The sequence below is a fragment of the Nerophis ophidion genome, linkage group LG20, assembly GCF_033978795.1.
Source record: "Nerophis ophidion isolate RoL-2023_Sa linkage group LG20, RoL_Noph_v1.0, whole genome shotgun sequence".
NCBI lineage: Eukaryota > Metazoa > Chordata > Actinopteri > Syngnathiformes > Syngnathidae > Nerophis > Nerophis ophidion.
The window spans coordinates 10,499,888-10,514,301 of record NC_084630.1 but is presented as its reverse complement, the minus strand read 5'-3'; the positions used below and the strand labels follow the sequence as shown (position 1 = coordinate 10,514,301).

The 14,414-nt window shown below is 40.0% G+C and overlaps 14 non-coding genes across 14 annotated transcripts; all 14 read left to right on the top strand.

Annotated features, from left to right (window-relative positions):
• Positions 1-307: 307 nt before the first annotated feature.
• On the top strand, positions 308-420 carry LOC133539379 (U5 spliceosomal RNA). The gene has a single exon (XR_009803334.1). It is a non-coding gene; the product is annotated as a U5 spliceosomal RNA (small nuclear RNA).
• Positions 421-1,028: 608 nt separating this feature from the next.
• LOC133539350 (U5 spliceosomal RNA) lies at positions 1,029-1,142 on the top strand. The gene has a single exon (XR_009803308.1). It is a non-coding gene; the product is annotated as a U5 spliceosomal RNA (small nuclear RNA).
• A 988-nt stretch (positions 1,143-2,130) lies between these two features.
• Positions 2,131-2,345, top strand: LOC133539303 (small nucleolar RNA U3). The gene has a single exon (XR_009803266.1). It is a non-coding gene; the product is annotated as a small nucleolar RNA U3 (small nucleolar RNA).
• A 421-nt stretch (positions 2,346-2,766) lies between these two features.
• LOC133539325 (U5 spliceosomal RNA) lies at positions 2,767-2,880 on the top strand. Its single transcript, XR_009803283.1, has one exon. It is a non-coding gene; the product is annotated as a U5 spliceosomal RNA (small nuclear RNA).
• Positions 2,881-3,482: 602 nt separating this feature from the next.
• On the top strand, positions 3,483-3,697 carry LOC133539283 (small nucleolar RNA U3). Its single transcript, XR_009803249.1, has one exon. It is a non-coding gene; the product is annotated as a small nucleolar RNA U3 (small nucleolar RNA).
• A 421-nt stretch (positions 3,698-4,118) lies between these two features.
• LOC133539392 (U5 spliceosomal RNA) lies at positions 4,119-4,232 on the top strand. The gene has a single exon (XR_009803346.1). It is a non-coding gene; the product is annotated as a U5 spliceosomal RNA (small nuclear RNA).
• A 635-nt stretch (positions 4,233-4,867) lies between these two features.
• On the top strand, positions 4,868-4,981 carry LOC133539349 (U5 spliceosomal RNA). The gene has a single exon (XR_009803307.1). It is a non-coding gene; the product is annotated as a U5 spliceosomal RNA (small nuclear RNA).
• A 613-nt stretch (positions 4,982-5,594) lies between these two features.
• Positions 5,595-5,809, top strand: LOC133539300 (small nucleolar RNA U3). The gene has a single exon (XR_009803263.1). It is a non-coding gene; the product is annotated as a small nucleolar RNA U3 (small nucleolar RNA).
• Positions 5,810-6,229: 420 nt separating this feature from the next.
• Positions 6,230-6,343, top strand: LOC133539351 (U5 spliceosomal RNA). Its single transcript, XR_009803309.1, has one exon. It is a non-coding gene; the product is annotated as a U5 spliceosomal RNA (small nuclear RNA).
• Positions 6,344-11,200: 4,857 nt separating this feature from the next.
• On the top strand, positions 11,201-11,314 carry LOC133539371 (U5 spliceosomal RNA). The gene has a single exon (XR_009803326.1). It is a non-coding gene; the product is annotated as a U5 spliceosomal RNA (small nuclear RNA).
• A 602-nt stretch (positions 11,315-11,916) lies between these two features.
• LOC133539284 (small nucleolar RNA U3) lies at positions 11,917-12,131 on the top strand. Its single transcript, XR_009803250.1, has one exon. It is a non-coding gene; the product is annotated as a small nucleolar RNA U3 (small nucleolar RNA).
• Positions 12,132-12,553: 422 nt separating this feature from the next.
• Positions 12,554-12,666, top strand: LOC133539336 (U5 spliceosomal RNA). Its single transcript, XR_009803295.1, has one exon. It is a non-coding gene; the product is annotated as a U5 spliceosomal RNA (small nuclear RNA).
• A 582-nt stretch (positions 12,667-13,248) lies between these two features.
• LOC133539301 (small nucleolar RNA U3) lies at positions 13,249-13,463 on the top strand. The gene has a single exon (XR_009803264.1). It is a non-coding gene; the product is annotated as a small nucleolar RNA U3 (small nucleolar RNA).
• A 422-nt stretch (positions 13,464-13,885) lies between these two features.
• On the top strand, positions 13,886-13,998 carry LOC133539387 (U5 spliceosomal RNA). Its single transcript, XR_009803341.1, has one exon. It is a non-coding gene; the product is annotated as a U5 spliceosomal RNA (small nuclear RNA).
• Positions 13,999-14,414: the final 416 nt, after the last annotated feature.

Below are 14,414 nucleotides of genomic sequence, written 5' to 3'. Positions count from 1 at the left end.
CTATCTGTCTTGGCCCTGTGATGAGCTGGCGACTTGGCCAGGCTGTACATCGCCTTCTGGCCGAATGCAGCTGAGATAGGCTCCAGCACCCCCCGCGACCCCAAAAGGGACAAAGCGGTAGAAAATGGATGAGTGGAGATGATACTTGACGAAACTCTGTGGACTTTTGTAAGGTTCTGCAGCATTGCCTGTGAATGTGACTGGATTCCTTCAGTTGTTGGTTAACTAAAGTGTCACCTTGAAACCGTGTGTTACCTCGGTGTGGCCAGGAACGGGGTCGGCCAAATTTACATTCAGCGTGTAGATCACTCTTGTTTCTCTTCAAGTCGCATAAATCTTTTGCCTTTTACTAAAGATTTCCGTGGGGAGAAACAACAAGAGAACAATTACAATATTTAAATACTCTCTGAAGCAGGGCTTCTGTCTCTTGTTAAAACAATTACACTGAAGATAATGGAATCTTGCAATTAATAGTGTATGTTTGCAATTCATACTAAAAAATTACAGGCAGTGGCAAACATGCAGATCTATGGTTCTGGTCTGATTCAAAACTTTGAATTTCGCTGCCAATATTCAGGTCCCTGGTCAATTGACCAGTGCGGTTTTTTTTTAGAAATTGTTACAATCCTCTTCATTCCACCTCCAAAGACATGCACCTGGGGATAGGTTAATTGGCAACACTAAATTGTCCGTTATAAATGAATTGAGTGTGAATCTTGTCGGTCTATCTGTGTTGGCCCTGTGATGAGCTGGCGACTTGGCCAGGCTTTACATCGCCTTCTGGCCAAATGCAGCTGAGATAGGCTCCAGCACCCCCCGCGACCCCAAAAGGGACAAAGCGGTAGAAAATGGATGAATGGAGATGATACTTGACGAAACTCTGTGGACTTTTGTAAGGTTCTGCAGCATTGCCTGTGAATGTGACTGGATTCCTTCAGTTGTTGGTTAACTAAAGTGTCACCTTGAAACCGTGTGTTACCTCGGTGTGGCCGGGAATGGGGTCGGCCAAAGTACATTCAGCCTGCAGATAACTCTTGCTTCTCTTCAAATAGCATAAATCTTTCGCCTTTTACTAAAGATTTCCGTGGGGAGAAACAAAAAGAGTACAATTACAATTTTTAAATGCCCTCTGAAGCAGGGCTTCCCTCTCTTGTTAAAACAATAGCAATGAATATAATTGAGTCTTGCAAGGGTTAGTGTATGATTGCAATGATACCAAAAATTACAGCCAGTGACAAACATGCAGTAATGTATGGTTCTGGTCTGATTCAAAACTTTGAATTTCGCTGCCAATTTTCGGGTCCCTGGTCAATTGACCAATGAGTTTTTTTTTTTAAATAGTTACAATCCTCTTCATTCCACTTCCAAAGACATGCACCTGGGGATAGGTTAATTGGCAACACTAAATTGTCCGTTATAAATGAATGTGAGTGTGAATCTTATCTGTCTATCTGTGTTGGCCCTGTGATGAGCTGGCGACTTGGCCAGGCTGTACATCGCCTTCTGGCCGAATGCAGCTGAGATAGGCTCCAGCACCCCCCGCGACCCCAAAAGGGACAAAGCGGTAAAAAATGGATGGATGGAGGGACATCCATCCATCCATCCATTTTCTACCGCTTAGTCCCTTTCGGGGTCGCGGGGGGCGCTGGCGCCTATCTCAGCTACAATCGGGCGGAAGGCGGGGTACACCCTGGACGAGTCGCCACCTCATCGCAGGGCCAACACAGATAGACAGACAACATTCACACTCACATTCACACACTAGGGCCAATTTAGTGTTGCCAATCAACCTATCCCCAGGTGCATGTCTTTGGAAGTGGGAGGAAGCCGGAGTACCCGGAGGGAACCCACGCATTCACGGGGAGAACATGCAAACTCCACACAGAAAGATCCCGAGCCTGGATTTGAACCCAGGACTGCAGGACCTTCGTATTGTGAGGCAGACGCACTAACCCCTCTGCCACCGTGAAGACAATCCTCTTGATTTCATCGAGGGAAAGTCAATGTATTTCATCTGTCCTGGTTTTTAAAAATTTGAAACCATAATGTGTTGTACATCAACAAAATGCACCCTGTGAGTGTAAAAAGTAGTCTTGCAGATGATCTTCTCTCAGCAATTGTGAGAATGTCAAGACTATACTTTCAGGGATCATTTCTAAAGAACTTGTCTTGAGAAATGTGTTTCCAAAGTGTAAGGTCATGCTAACCATGATGATGAGATTAGATGTTTCTTCCTGAACATGAAGCTGACATAGACTAATGATTCTGTCATGTCTTTTTTGTCATTGATGATTTTACTTTGTTTCTTAATGAGCCTTTGATGTGAGGAATGTGGTCAGAGTGGTTACTTACATCTTAATAACAACGTCTCCAAAGATGTGGGGCTAATTGCTAAAATGTTACTCAGTGGTTAAAACATTCTCTGTTGAATGCGAGGAGATGAGCTTTCCAATGAACAGTGGCAACAAATCGTACAACCGCATGGCACTTAAACACCCGTAACTTGTAAATTTGGAAATAGAAGAAAAACTAATTAAACTCATGCGTATTGTATTTGGCTTAGTACCAGAACCTGTTGTGCCCTTTAAACTAAAGCGAGATGATACTTGACGAAACTCTGTGGACTTTTGTAAGGTTCTGCAGCATTGCCTGTGAATGTGACTGGATTCCTTCAGTTGTTGGTTAACTAAAGTGTCACCTTGAAACCGTGTGTTACCTCGGTGTGGCCGGGAATTGAGTCGGCCAAATTTACATTCAACCTGTAGATCACTCTTGTTTCTCTTCAGATCGCATAAATCTTTCGCCTTTTACTAAAGATTTCCGTGGGGAGAAACCATAAGAGTGTAACTACAATTTTTTAATGCCCTCTGAAGCAGGGCTTGTGTTTCTTGTGTAATGCACCAACAATGAACAGAAGCTGACTATTGCAATGCTTGGTGTATGTTTGCAACAACTCCAAGGTTACAGCCAGTGGCCAACATGCAGATCTATGGTTCTGGTCTGATTCAAAACTTTGAATTTCGCTGCCAATATTCAGGTCCGTGGTCAATTGACTAGTGCCATTCTTTTAGAAATTGTTACAATCCTCTTCATTCCACCTCCAAAGACATGCACCTGAGGATAGGTTAATTGGCAACACTAAATTTTCCCTAATAAGTGAATGTGAGTATGAATCTTGTCTGTCTATCTGTGTTGGCCCTGTGATGAGCTGGCGACTTGGCCAGGCTGTACATCGCCTTCTGGCCGAATGCAGCTGAGATAGGCTCCAGCACCCCCCGCGACCCCAAAAGGGACAAAGCGGTAAAAAATGGATGGATGGAGGGACAATCCTCTTGATTTCATCGAGGGAAAGTCAATGTATTTCATCTGTCTTGGTTTTTAAAAATTTGAAACCATAATGTGTTGTACATCAACAAAATGCACCCTGTGAGTGTAAAAAGTAGTCTTGCAGATGATCTTCTCTCAGCAATTGTGAGAATGTCAAGACTATACTTTCAGGGATCATTTCTAAAGAACTTGTCTTGAGAAATGTGTTTCCAAAGTGTAAGGTCTTGCTAACCATGATGAGGAGATTAGATGTTTCTTCCTGAACATGAAGCTGACATTGACTAATGATTCTGTCATGTCTTTTTTGTCATTGATGATTGTTCTTCACTTCTTAATGAGGCTTTGATGGAAGGAATATGGTCAGAGTGGTTACCTACATCTTAATAAGAAAGTCTCCAAAGATGTGGGGCTAATTGCTAAAATGTTACTCAGTGGTTAAAACATTCTCTGTTGAATGCGAGGAGATGAGCTTTCCAATGAACAGTGGCAACAAATCGTACAACCGCATGGCACTTAAACACCCGTAACTTGTAAATTTGGAAATAGAAGAAAAACTAATTCAACTGATGCGTATTGTATTTGGCTTAGTACCAGAACCTGTTGTGCCCATTAAACTAAAGCGAGATGATACTTGATGAAACTCTGTGGACATTTGCAAGGTTCTGCAGCATTGCCTGTAAATGTGACTGGATTCCTTCAGTTGTTGGTTAACTAAAGTGTCACCTTGAAACCGTGTGTTACCTCGGTGTGGCCGGGAATGGTATTGGCCAAATTTACATTCAACCTGTAGATCACTCTTGTTTCTCTTCAGGTTGCATAAATCTTTCGCCTTTTACTAAAGATTTCCGTGGATGGAAACCATAAGAGTGTAACTACAATTCTTAATGCCCTCTGAAGCAGGGCTTGTGTTTCTTGTGTAAAGCAGCATCAACAATGAACAGAAGTTGACTATTGCAATGCTTGGTGTATGTTTGCAATAACTCCAAAGTTACAGCCAGTGGCAAACATGCGGTAATGGATGGATCTGGTCTGAATCAAGTCTTTGAATTTCCCTGCCACTATTCAGGTCACTGGTCAATTGACCAGTGTGTTTCTTTTTGAACTTGTTACAATGCTCTCGATTCCCTCCGGGTACTCCAGTTTCCTCCCACCTCCAAAGACATAAACCTGTGAATAGGTTGATTGGCAACTCTAAATTGTCCCTAATGTGTGAATGTGAGTGTGGTTGTTGTCTGTTTATCTGTGTTGGCCCTGTGATGAGTTCGCGACTTGTCCAAGGTCTACGCCACCTCCCTCCCGAATGCAGCTGAGATAGGTTCCAGCACCCCCTGCACCCTCGAAAGGGACAAAGCGGTAGAAAATGGATGAATGAAGATGATACTTGATGAAACTCTGTGGACTTTTGTAAGGTTCTGCAGCATTGCCTGTGAATGTGACTGGATTCCTTCAGTTGTTGGTTAACTAAAGTGTCACCTTGAAACCGTGTGTTACCTCGGTGTGGCCGGGAATGTGGTCTGCCAAAGTACGTTCAGCATGTAGATAACTCTTGCTTCTCTTCAAATAGCATAAATCTTTCGCCTTTTACTAAAGATTTCCGTGGGGAGAAACAAAAAGAGTACAATTACAATTTTTAAATGCCCTCTGAAGCAGGGCTTCTCTCTCTTGTTAAAGCAATATCAATAACAGTGAACATAATCAAATCTTGCAATGAATGGTGAATGTTTGCAATGATATCAGAAAGTTACCGCCAGTGGCAAACATACAGTAATGTATGGTTCTGGTCTGATTCAAAACTCTGAATTTCGCTGCCAATATTCAGGTCCCTGGTCAATTGACCAGTGTGTTTTTTTTTTAGAAATTGTTACAATCCTCTTCATTCCACTTCCAAAGACATGCACCTGGGGATAGGTTAATTGGCAACACTAAATTGTCCGTTATAAATGAATGTGAGTGTGAATCTTGTCTGTCTATCTGTGTTGGCCCTGTGATGAGCTGGCGACTTGGCCAGGCTGTACATCGCCTTCTGGCCGAATGCAGCTGAGATAGGTTCCAGCACCCCCCCGCGACCCCAAAAGGGACAAAGCGGTAAAAAATGGATGGATGGAGGGACAATCCTCTTGATTTCATCGAGGGAAAGTCAATGTATTTCAACTGTCTTGGTTTTTAAAAATTTGAAACCATAATGTGTTGTACATCAACAAAATGCACCCTGTGAGTGAAAAAAGTAGTCTTGCAGATGATCTTCTCTCAGCAATTGTGAGAATGTCAATACTATACTTTCAGGGATCATTTCTAAAAAACTTGTCTTGAGAAATGTGTTTCCAAAGTGTAAGGTCATGCTAACCATGATGATGAGATTAGATGTTTCTTCCTGAACATGAAGCTGACATAGACTAATGATTCTGTCATGTCTTTTTTGTCATTGATGATTGTTCTTTGCTTCTTAATGAGGCTTTGATGGAAGGAATATGGTCAGAGTGGTTACCTACATCTTAATAACAAAGTCTTCAAAGATGTGGGGCTAATTGCTAAAATGTTACTCAGTGGTTAAAACATTCCCTGTTGAATGCGAGGAGATGAACTTTCCAATGAACAGTGGCAACAAATCGTACAACCGCATGGCACTTAAACACCCGTAACTTGTAAATTTGGAAATAGAAGAAAAACTAATTAAACTGATGCGTATTGTATTTGGCTTAGTACCAGAACCTGTTGTGCCCTTTAAACTAAAGCGAGATGATACTTGACGAAACTCTGTGGACTTTTGTAAGGTTCTGCAGCATTGCCTGTGAATGTGACTGGATTCCTTCAGTTGTTGGTTAACTAAAGTGTCACCTTGAAACCGTGTGTTACCTCGGTGTGGCCGGGAATGGGGTCGGCCAAAGTACATTCAGCCTGTAGATCACTCTTGTTTCTCTTCAGATCACATAAATCTTTTGCCTTTTACTAAAGATTTCCGTGGATAGAAACAATAAGAGTGTAACTACAATTTTTAAATGCCCTCTGAAGCAGGGCTTGTCTTTCTTGTGTAATGCATCAACAATGAACAGAAGCTGACTATTGCAATGCTTGGTGTATGTTTGCAACAATTCCAAGGTTACAGCCAGTGGCAAACATGCGGTAATGGATGGATCTGGTCCGAATCAAGTCTTTGATTCTGTCATGTCTTCTTCGTCTTTGATGATTGATCTTTGCTTCTTAATGAGGCTTTGATGGAAGGAACATGTTCAGAGTAGTTACCTACATTTTAATTCTATAATGTTACTCTTTGGTCAAAACATTCTCAGTTGGATATGAGGAGACTAGTGAATGGATGCAAAGTGGACATAAGAAACTTTTTCAAGAAAGTAAGTATTCATCACTGCTTGCAGAGGTGTGGACTCAAGTCACATGACTCAGACTCACTTTAGACTGGACTTGACAAAATGTAAAGAGACTTGCAACTGGACTTAGACTTTAACATCAATGACTTGTGACTTGACTTGGACTTGAGCCTTTTGACTTGACAACACTTGTTACTTTCCCCAAAACCCAACGATTAAAAAGTTATTCAGGAGCGCTCCGTATGTACAAGTGTGTGTGACAGCGTGTGCGCTACCTGTAAGAACAACAGCCAATCGAATTACATCCACGTTATTTTCGTCACACAGCATTCATCCAATCAAATTGCAGGAAAACCAACGAAGAAGAGCTCTCAAACAACGCGCCAGTGAGGAAAAATTATGCTAAAAATAGTTTCGTCCGGGTATTGAAACTACGACTTGGTCAACAAAAAACAAATTGCCGTATGCAAGACATGCGGTTCGAAGATTACAGACAGGGACGCATCAACTTCCAATTTCGTTCGACATTTGAAGCTGCACAAAGGGTAAGTTTTGAATGTAAGCTAACGTTTATTGGCTGAGTAACGTAACTTTTATTTGTTGTGTAGTTAAATCAGTCAGGCTGTAAACTCACTACTAACGTTAGAACTATAGACATCTTATAAGTAGACCCAGCATGGAGCGCTACTGCCTACTGGCGCTGACGAGACGAGACGAGACGCGCGGCCGCCATCTTGGAGTGGTGATCCACTCCACTCAATGCAATTATTTTGGCAGGAGCAATGAACTGTCAGTGCATTTTATCTCACTGAATACCACTGATTTTCACGCGCTTTTTCGTCATACGTGTAACTATGATAAAGAACACATGTTTTGGCGTGTTCATAGTTTGCTTAACAGTAATAGAATATTTGTATATGCCACAAGTCAGTGATTCTCAACCCCTGTGAAAATGTCTTTAATTCAAGTACCCCCTAATCAGAGCAAATCATTTTTGGTTGAAAAAAAGAGATTAATTAATAAAATACAGCACTTTGTCATCAGTTTCTGATTTATTAAATTGTATAACAGTGCAAAATATTGCTCATGTGTAGTGGTCTTTCTTGAAATATTTGGAAAAAAAGATATAAAAATAACTAAAAACTTGTTGAAAAATAAACAACTGATTCAATTATAAATAAAGATTTCTACACATAGAAGTAATATCAACTCAAAGTGCCCTCTTTGGGGATTGTAATAGAGATCCATCTGGTTTCATAAACTTAATTCTAAACATTTATTCACAAAAAAAGAAATTTTTAACATCAATATTTATGGAACATGTCCACAAACAATCTAGCTGTCAACATGGAATATTGCATTATTGCATTTCTTTTCACAGTTTATGAACTTACATTCATATTTTGTTGAAGTATTATTCAATAAATGTATTTATAAAGGATTTTTGAATTGTTGCTATTTTTAGAATATTTAAAAAAAAATCTCACGTACCCCTTGGCATACCTTCAAGTACCCCCAGGGGTACGCGTAACCCCAAATGAGAACCACTGCTATAAGTGACCAGACGTCCGAGATCAAAACTTGGAATAATAATCCCAGAGAAGGGGGAAAAAACGGTCAGCTATTTTTAAGTTGAAGAAACAATATGATTAGGTTATATATACATGTGTATATCCTACATAAACAATGTATGAATATATTAGATATCTATGTATCTTACGGACCAATAGACTTTATCTCTGTTGCTGCAACAGCAGAGAGTTTATTTTGTCTTGACACTTAGTATTGATATTTTGTATTACATTCTTCCCCTAAACAATCATGTTTACAGTAATTGTTTTATGTGTATTTTTCATGTATGTTGCTTTGGATAAAAGTGTCTGGCAAATACTTAAACATATATAAACACCTGAAAGTCTTTATACTCTGCTAAAACCACCAATCTGTTTCACTGGATTCAGAATAAAACCAAAGTCTGTCTTACCCAACAAAGATAGTATTTGAATATTGTTACTTGAAGACTTATTCCTGGTTACAGTTGTACTGTTAAGAAAGTATTGTCTTATGTTGCCTAAAATGAGAATGCATCATAATCAGTGGTGGCTGGTGAATTTTGTTTTAGGTGGGGCGTTATCCTCCCCCAGAAGATCCTCTTTGTGATTTTCACATACAAATATTGAAGATCTTTGCTCCTTCTCAACTCTGTGATGATATTCTTTTCACAAAATACAACCAATAGTACGTTAATGTTGAATCTTACTTGTGAAAAGTAATCCCCCGATTCCTATTTTCAACAGTCCGCTCATTTGAGCAGGAAAACGCTATAACACCAGCTCGGCATCTTTGTTTTCTACCTCTCAACTGTCAGTTTAGGCTGCTCGCCAGCTTCTCATCACCACTTCAAGATGGCGGCCAAATTGCTCGCATCACATCAGCCAATCCTGGGTCTACTTATAAGATGTCTATGGTTATAACATCATTGCAAACACTACAATCTGTTGCAGTTCGCTACCTTATTCATACTTTTTGTCAAGTGATTTTTTTAAAGCAGGGTTGCATGAGGTACCTACACATAATGTTTTGTTAGTGAATGTATCGCACACAGTAACATAACGTTAGATGGCGGTCAGCAGCATTGCGTATTTTAGCCACCTACAAAGAGACAAACATAGTCAAATAAAGGTCAGTTAAAATGTATACTATATTAAGAATATGTGTACAAATTCCATGGGGCCCTGACATCTAAAAAGTACAACTCGGTTTATTGTTATGTTCATAAATTTATTTTTTTCATGTGTACTCACACATAAACACATATACAGTGTGAGATGAGATCAATGAGATAAGGTAAGAACAGGATGGAAACTGCTGTGGAACTAGTTCCAATGCAATATGCCATGGAAATACAATGATAACACTTTTGTGCAAATAAGTACAGTTGCACTTGCTTTTTCAAATGTAAAGGAAGGAGTTACATGTTTAAAATAACTGGTTAATAGTGCTATTATGAAGTGCAATGTCAGCACTATTTTTTTTAATAATAAATACATACAGCGTTTTAAAAGCATACACAATCTGTGTAAACAATTTAGTCTGTGGTTAAAAGGACTTGAAATGACTCAAAACTCAAAATGCAGGACTTGGGACTTGACTTGAAACTTTTCAGTTTTGACTTTGGACTTGACTAGGGAGTTGACACAGTGTGTTGTCAAGCACATAAGCTGGACAACACACTGTGTCCAATGTTTTCACAAAGATAAAATAAGTCGTATTTTTGGTTCGTTTAATAGTTAAAACAAATTTACATTGTTGCAATCAGTTGATAAAACATTGTCCTTTACAATTATAAAAGCTTTTTTTTTTTACAAAAATCTACTACTCTGCTAGCTTGTCAGCAGACTGGGGTAGATCCTGCTGAAATCCTATGTGTTGAATGAATACAGAATTGTTTTGAATCGGAAAAATATCGTTTTTGAATCGAGAATCGAATCGAAAAAAATCTATATATTATCGAATCGTGACCCCACGAATCGATATTGTATCGAATCGTGGGACACCAAAAGATTCACAGCCCTTATATATATATATATATATATATATATATATATATATATATTTATATATATATATATACACATATATATATTTGTATATATATATTATATATATATAAATATATAATATATATATTATGTATATACATGTGTATATATGTATGTATATATATATATATATATATATATATATATATATATATATATATATATATAAGAAAAAACCAGACACCATCTTTGTAGTCGTTTTTTTCCTGCGTGGACTTCCGTTTTCTTTTACAATGAGTGAAGCTGCAAAAAACAGTGTCCTCTGTGTTCCTGTATGCTTGATGTTTCCCTCTTACACACATGTAAGAGGGGTGTCTTCTATGGCTATGAGTTGTTTTTTTCCCCTTGGCCTCAGTCTGCACCCCCTCTCCAGGAGCCCAGACTTAGACTGATTTTTTCATTTTAATTTTAATCTTCTATCCCCCCCCCCCCCCCCCCCCCCCCTTGTTTACTTCTATCTCACCTTTTTTGTAAGGGGCGCTGGAAGCCGGTAGACCGGTCAGCGATCCTGTTCTGTCTCCTTGTAATGTTTGTCTGATCTTGAATGGGATTGTGCTGAAAATTAGAATTTTCCTGAAGGAACTCTCCTGACGGAATAAATAAAGTACTATCTAATCTAATCTAATAATATATATATATATATATATATATATATATATATATATATATATATATATTGGCCAGGCTTTACATCGCCTTCTGGCCAAATGCAGCTGAGATAGGCTCCAGCACCCCCCGCGACCCCAAAAGGGACAAAGCGGTAGAAAATGGATGAATGGAGATGATACTTGACGAAACTCTGTGGACTTTTGTAAGGCTCTGCAGCATTGCCTGTGAATGTGACTGGATTCCTTCAGTTGTTGGTTAACTAAAGTGTCACCTTGAAACCGTGTGTTACCTCGGTGTGGCCGGGAATTGAGTTGGCCAAATTTACATTCAACCTGTAGATCACTCTTGTTTCTCTTCAGATAGCATAAATCTTTCGCCTTTTGCTAAAGATTTCCGTGGGGAGAAACCATAAGAGTGAAACTACAATTTTTTAACGCCCTCTGAAGCAGGGCTTGTGTTTCTTGTGTAATGCACCAACAATGAACAGAAGCTGACTATTGCAATGCTTGGTGTATGTTTGCAACAACTCCAAGGTCACAGGCAGTGGCCAACATGCAGATCTATGGTTCTGGTCTGATTCAAAACTTTGAATTTCGCTGCCAATATTCAGGTCCCTGGTCAATTGACTAGTGCCATTCTTTTAGAAATTGTTACAATCCTCTTCATTCCACCTCCAAAGACATGCACCTGAGGATAGGTTAATTGGCAACACTAAATTTTCCCTAATAAGTGAATGTGAGTATAAACCTTGTCAGTCTATCTGTGTTGGCCCTGTGATGAGCTGGCGACTTGGCCAGGGTGTACGCCGCCTTCCGCCCAAATGCAGCTGAGATAGGCTCCAGCACCCCCCGTGACCCCAAAAGGGACACAGCGTTAAAAAATGGGTGGCTGGAGGGACAATTCTCTTGATTTCCTCGAGGGAAAGTCAATGTATTTCAACTGTCTTGGTTTTTAAAAATTTGAAACCATAATGTGTTGTACATCAACAAAATGCACCCTGTGAGTGAAAAAAGTAGTCTTGCAGATGATTTCCTCTCAGCAATTGTGAGAATGTCAAGAATATCCTTTCAGGGATCATTTCTAAAGAACTTGTCTTGAGAAATGTGTTTCCAAAGTGTAAGGTCTTGCTAACCATGATGATGAGATTAGATGTTTCTTCCTGAACATGAAGCTGACATAGACTAATGATTCTCTCATGTCTTCTTTGTCATTGATGATTGTTCTTCACTTCTTAATGAGGCTTTGATGGAAGGAATATGGTCAGAGTGGTTACCTACATCTTAATAACAAAGTCTCCAAGGATGTGGGGCTGATTGCTAAAATGTTACTCAGTGGTTAAAACATTCTCTGTTGAATGCGAGGAGATGAGCTTTCCAATGAACAGTGGCAACAAATCGTACAACCGCATGGCACTTAAACACCCGTAACTTGTAAATTTGGAAATAAAAGAAAAACTAATTAAACTGATGCGTCTTGTATTTGGCTTAGTACCAGAACCCGTTGTGCCCATTAAACTAAAGCGAGATGATACTTGACGAAACTCTGTGGACTTTTGCAAGGTTCTGCAGCATTGCCTGTGAATGTGACTGGATTCCTTCAGTTGTTGGTTAACTAAAGTGTCACCTTGAAACCGTGTGTTACCTCGGTGTGGCCGGGAATGGGGTCGGCCAAAGTACATTCAGCCTGTACATCACTATTGTTTCTCTTCAAATCGCATAAATCTTTCGCCTTTTACTAAAGATTTCCGTGGGGAGAAACAACAAGAGTAAAATTACAATTTTTAAAAGCTCTCTGAAGCAGGGCTTCTCTCTCTTGTTGAAACAATAAAAATGAACATAATGGACTCTTGCAATGGTTAGTGTATGTTTGCAATGATACCAAAAATTACAGGCAGTGGCAAACGTACAGTAATGTATGGTTCTGGTCTGATTCAAAACTTTGAATTTCACTGCCAATATTCAGGTCCCTGGTCAATTGACCAGTGCGTTTTTTTTAGAAATTGTTACAGTCCTCTTCATTCCACTTCCAAAGACATGCACCTGGGGATAGGTTATTTGGCAACACTAAATTGTCCGTTATCTTGTCCGTCTATCTGTGTTGGCCCTGTGATGAGCTGGCGACTTGGCCAGGCTGTACATCGCCTTCTGGCCGAATGCAGCTGAGATAGGCTCCAGCACCCCCCGCGACCCCAAAAGGGACAAAGCGGTAAAAAATGGATGGATGGAGGGACAATCCTCTTGATTTCATCGAGGGAAAGTCAATGTATTTCAACTGTCTTGGTTTTTAAAAATTTGAAACCATAATGTGTTGTACATCAACAAAATGCACCCTGTGAGTGTAAAAAGTAGTCTTGCAGATGATCTTCTCTCAGCAATTGTGAGAATGTCAATACTATACTTTCAGGGATCATTTCTAAAGGACTTGTCTTGAGAAATGTGTTTCCAAAGTGTAAGGTCTTGCTAACCATGATGATGAGATTAGATGTTTCTTCCTGAACATGAAGCTGACATAGACTAATGATTCTGTCATGTCTTCTTTGTCATTGATGATTTTACTTTGTTTCTTAATGAGGCTTTGATGGAAGGAATATGGTCAGAGTGGTTACCTACATCTTAATAACAAAGTCTCCAAAGATGTAGGGCTAATTGCTAAAATGTAACTCAGTGGTTAAAACATTCTCTGTTGAGTGCGAGGATATGACCTTTCCAATGAACAGTGGCAACAAATCGTACAACCGCATGGCACTTAAACACCCGTAACTTGCAAATTTGGAAATAGAAGAAAAACTAATTAAACTGATGCGTATTGTATTTGGCTTAGTACCAGAACCTGTTGTGCCCTTTAAACTAAAGCGAGATGATACTTGACGAAACTCTGTGGACTTTTGCAAGGTTCTGCAGCATTGCCTGTGAATGTGACTGGATTCCTTCAGTTGTTGGTTAACTAAAGTGTCACCTTGAAGCCGTGTGTTACCTCGGTGTGGCCTGGAATGGGGTCGGCCAAAGTACATTCAGTCTGTAGATCACTCTTGTTTCTCTTCAAATCGCAAAAATCTTTTGCCTTTTACTTAAGATTTCCGTGGGGAGAAACAACAAGAGAACAATTACAATTTTTAATTAAAGCTGCAAGCAGCGTTGGTCGGGTCCGCCTTTGGCTGCTCCGCTTTGGCTGCTGCCCCCGCGACTGAAGCCCTGGTCTTAGTCAGACCAACATAGAGGTCTTTGTTTCATGTCTGTGAGTATGGCTTCCTGCGCTTCGTGCACTTCACTCATGGATAGGTTGGCTTTGCTAGAGAGCCGTGTCCGCCAGTTAGAGCAATGTAATTTCGTAACTTTAGATGTTGCGGACACATCTGCTAGCGTTAGCTGTAGCGAGCTAACTAGCCCAGCTTGTAGCAGCCCTAATCGGCCTACAAGCTACGGTGTACCGGTTGAGACGCATAATAGATTTAGCCCTTTAGCTAGTCCTACACCCCCGTCTACCGGGCACCACACTTTAGTCATAGGGGACTCCATCACCCGAAACCTAAAGCTTAGCAAACCAGCCACAATTA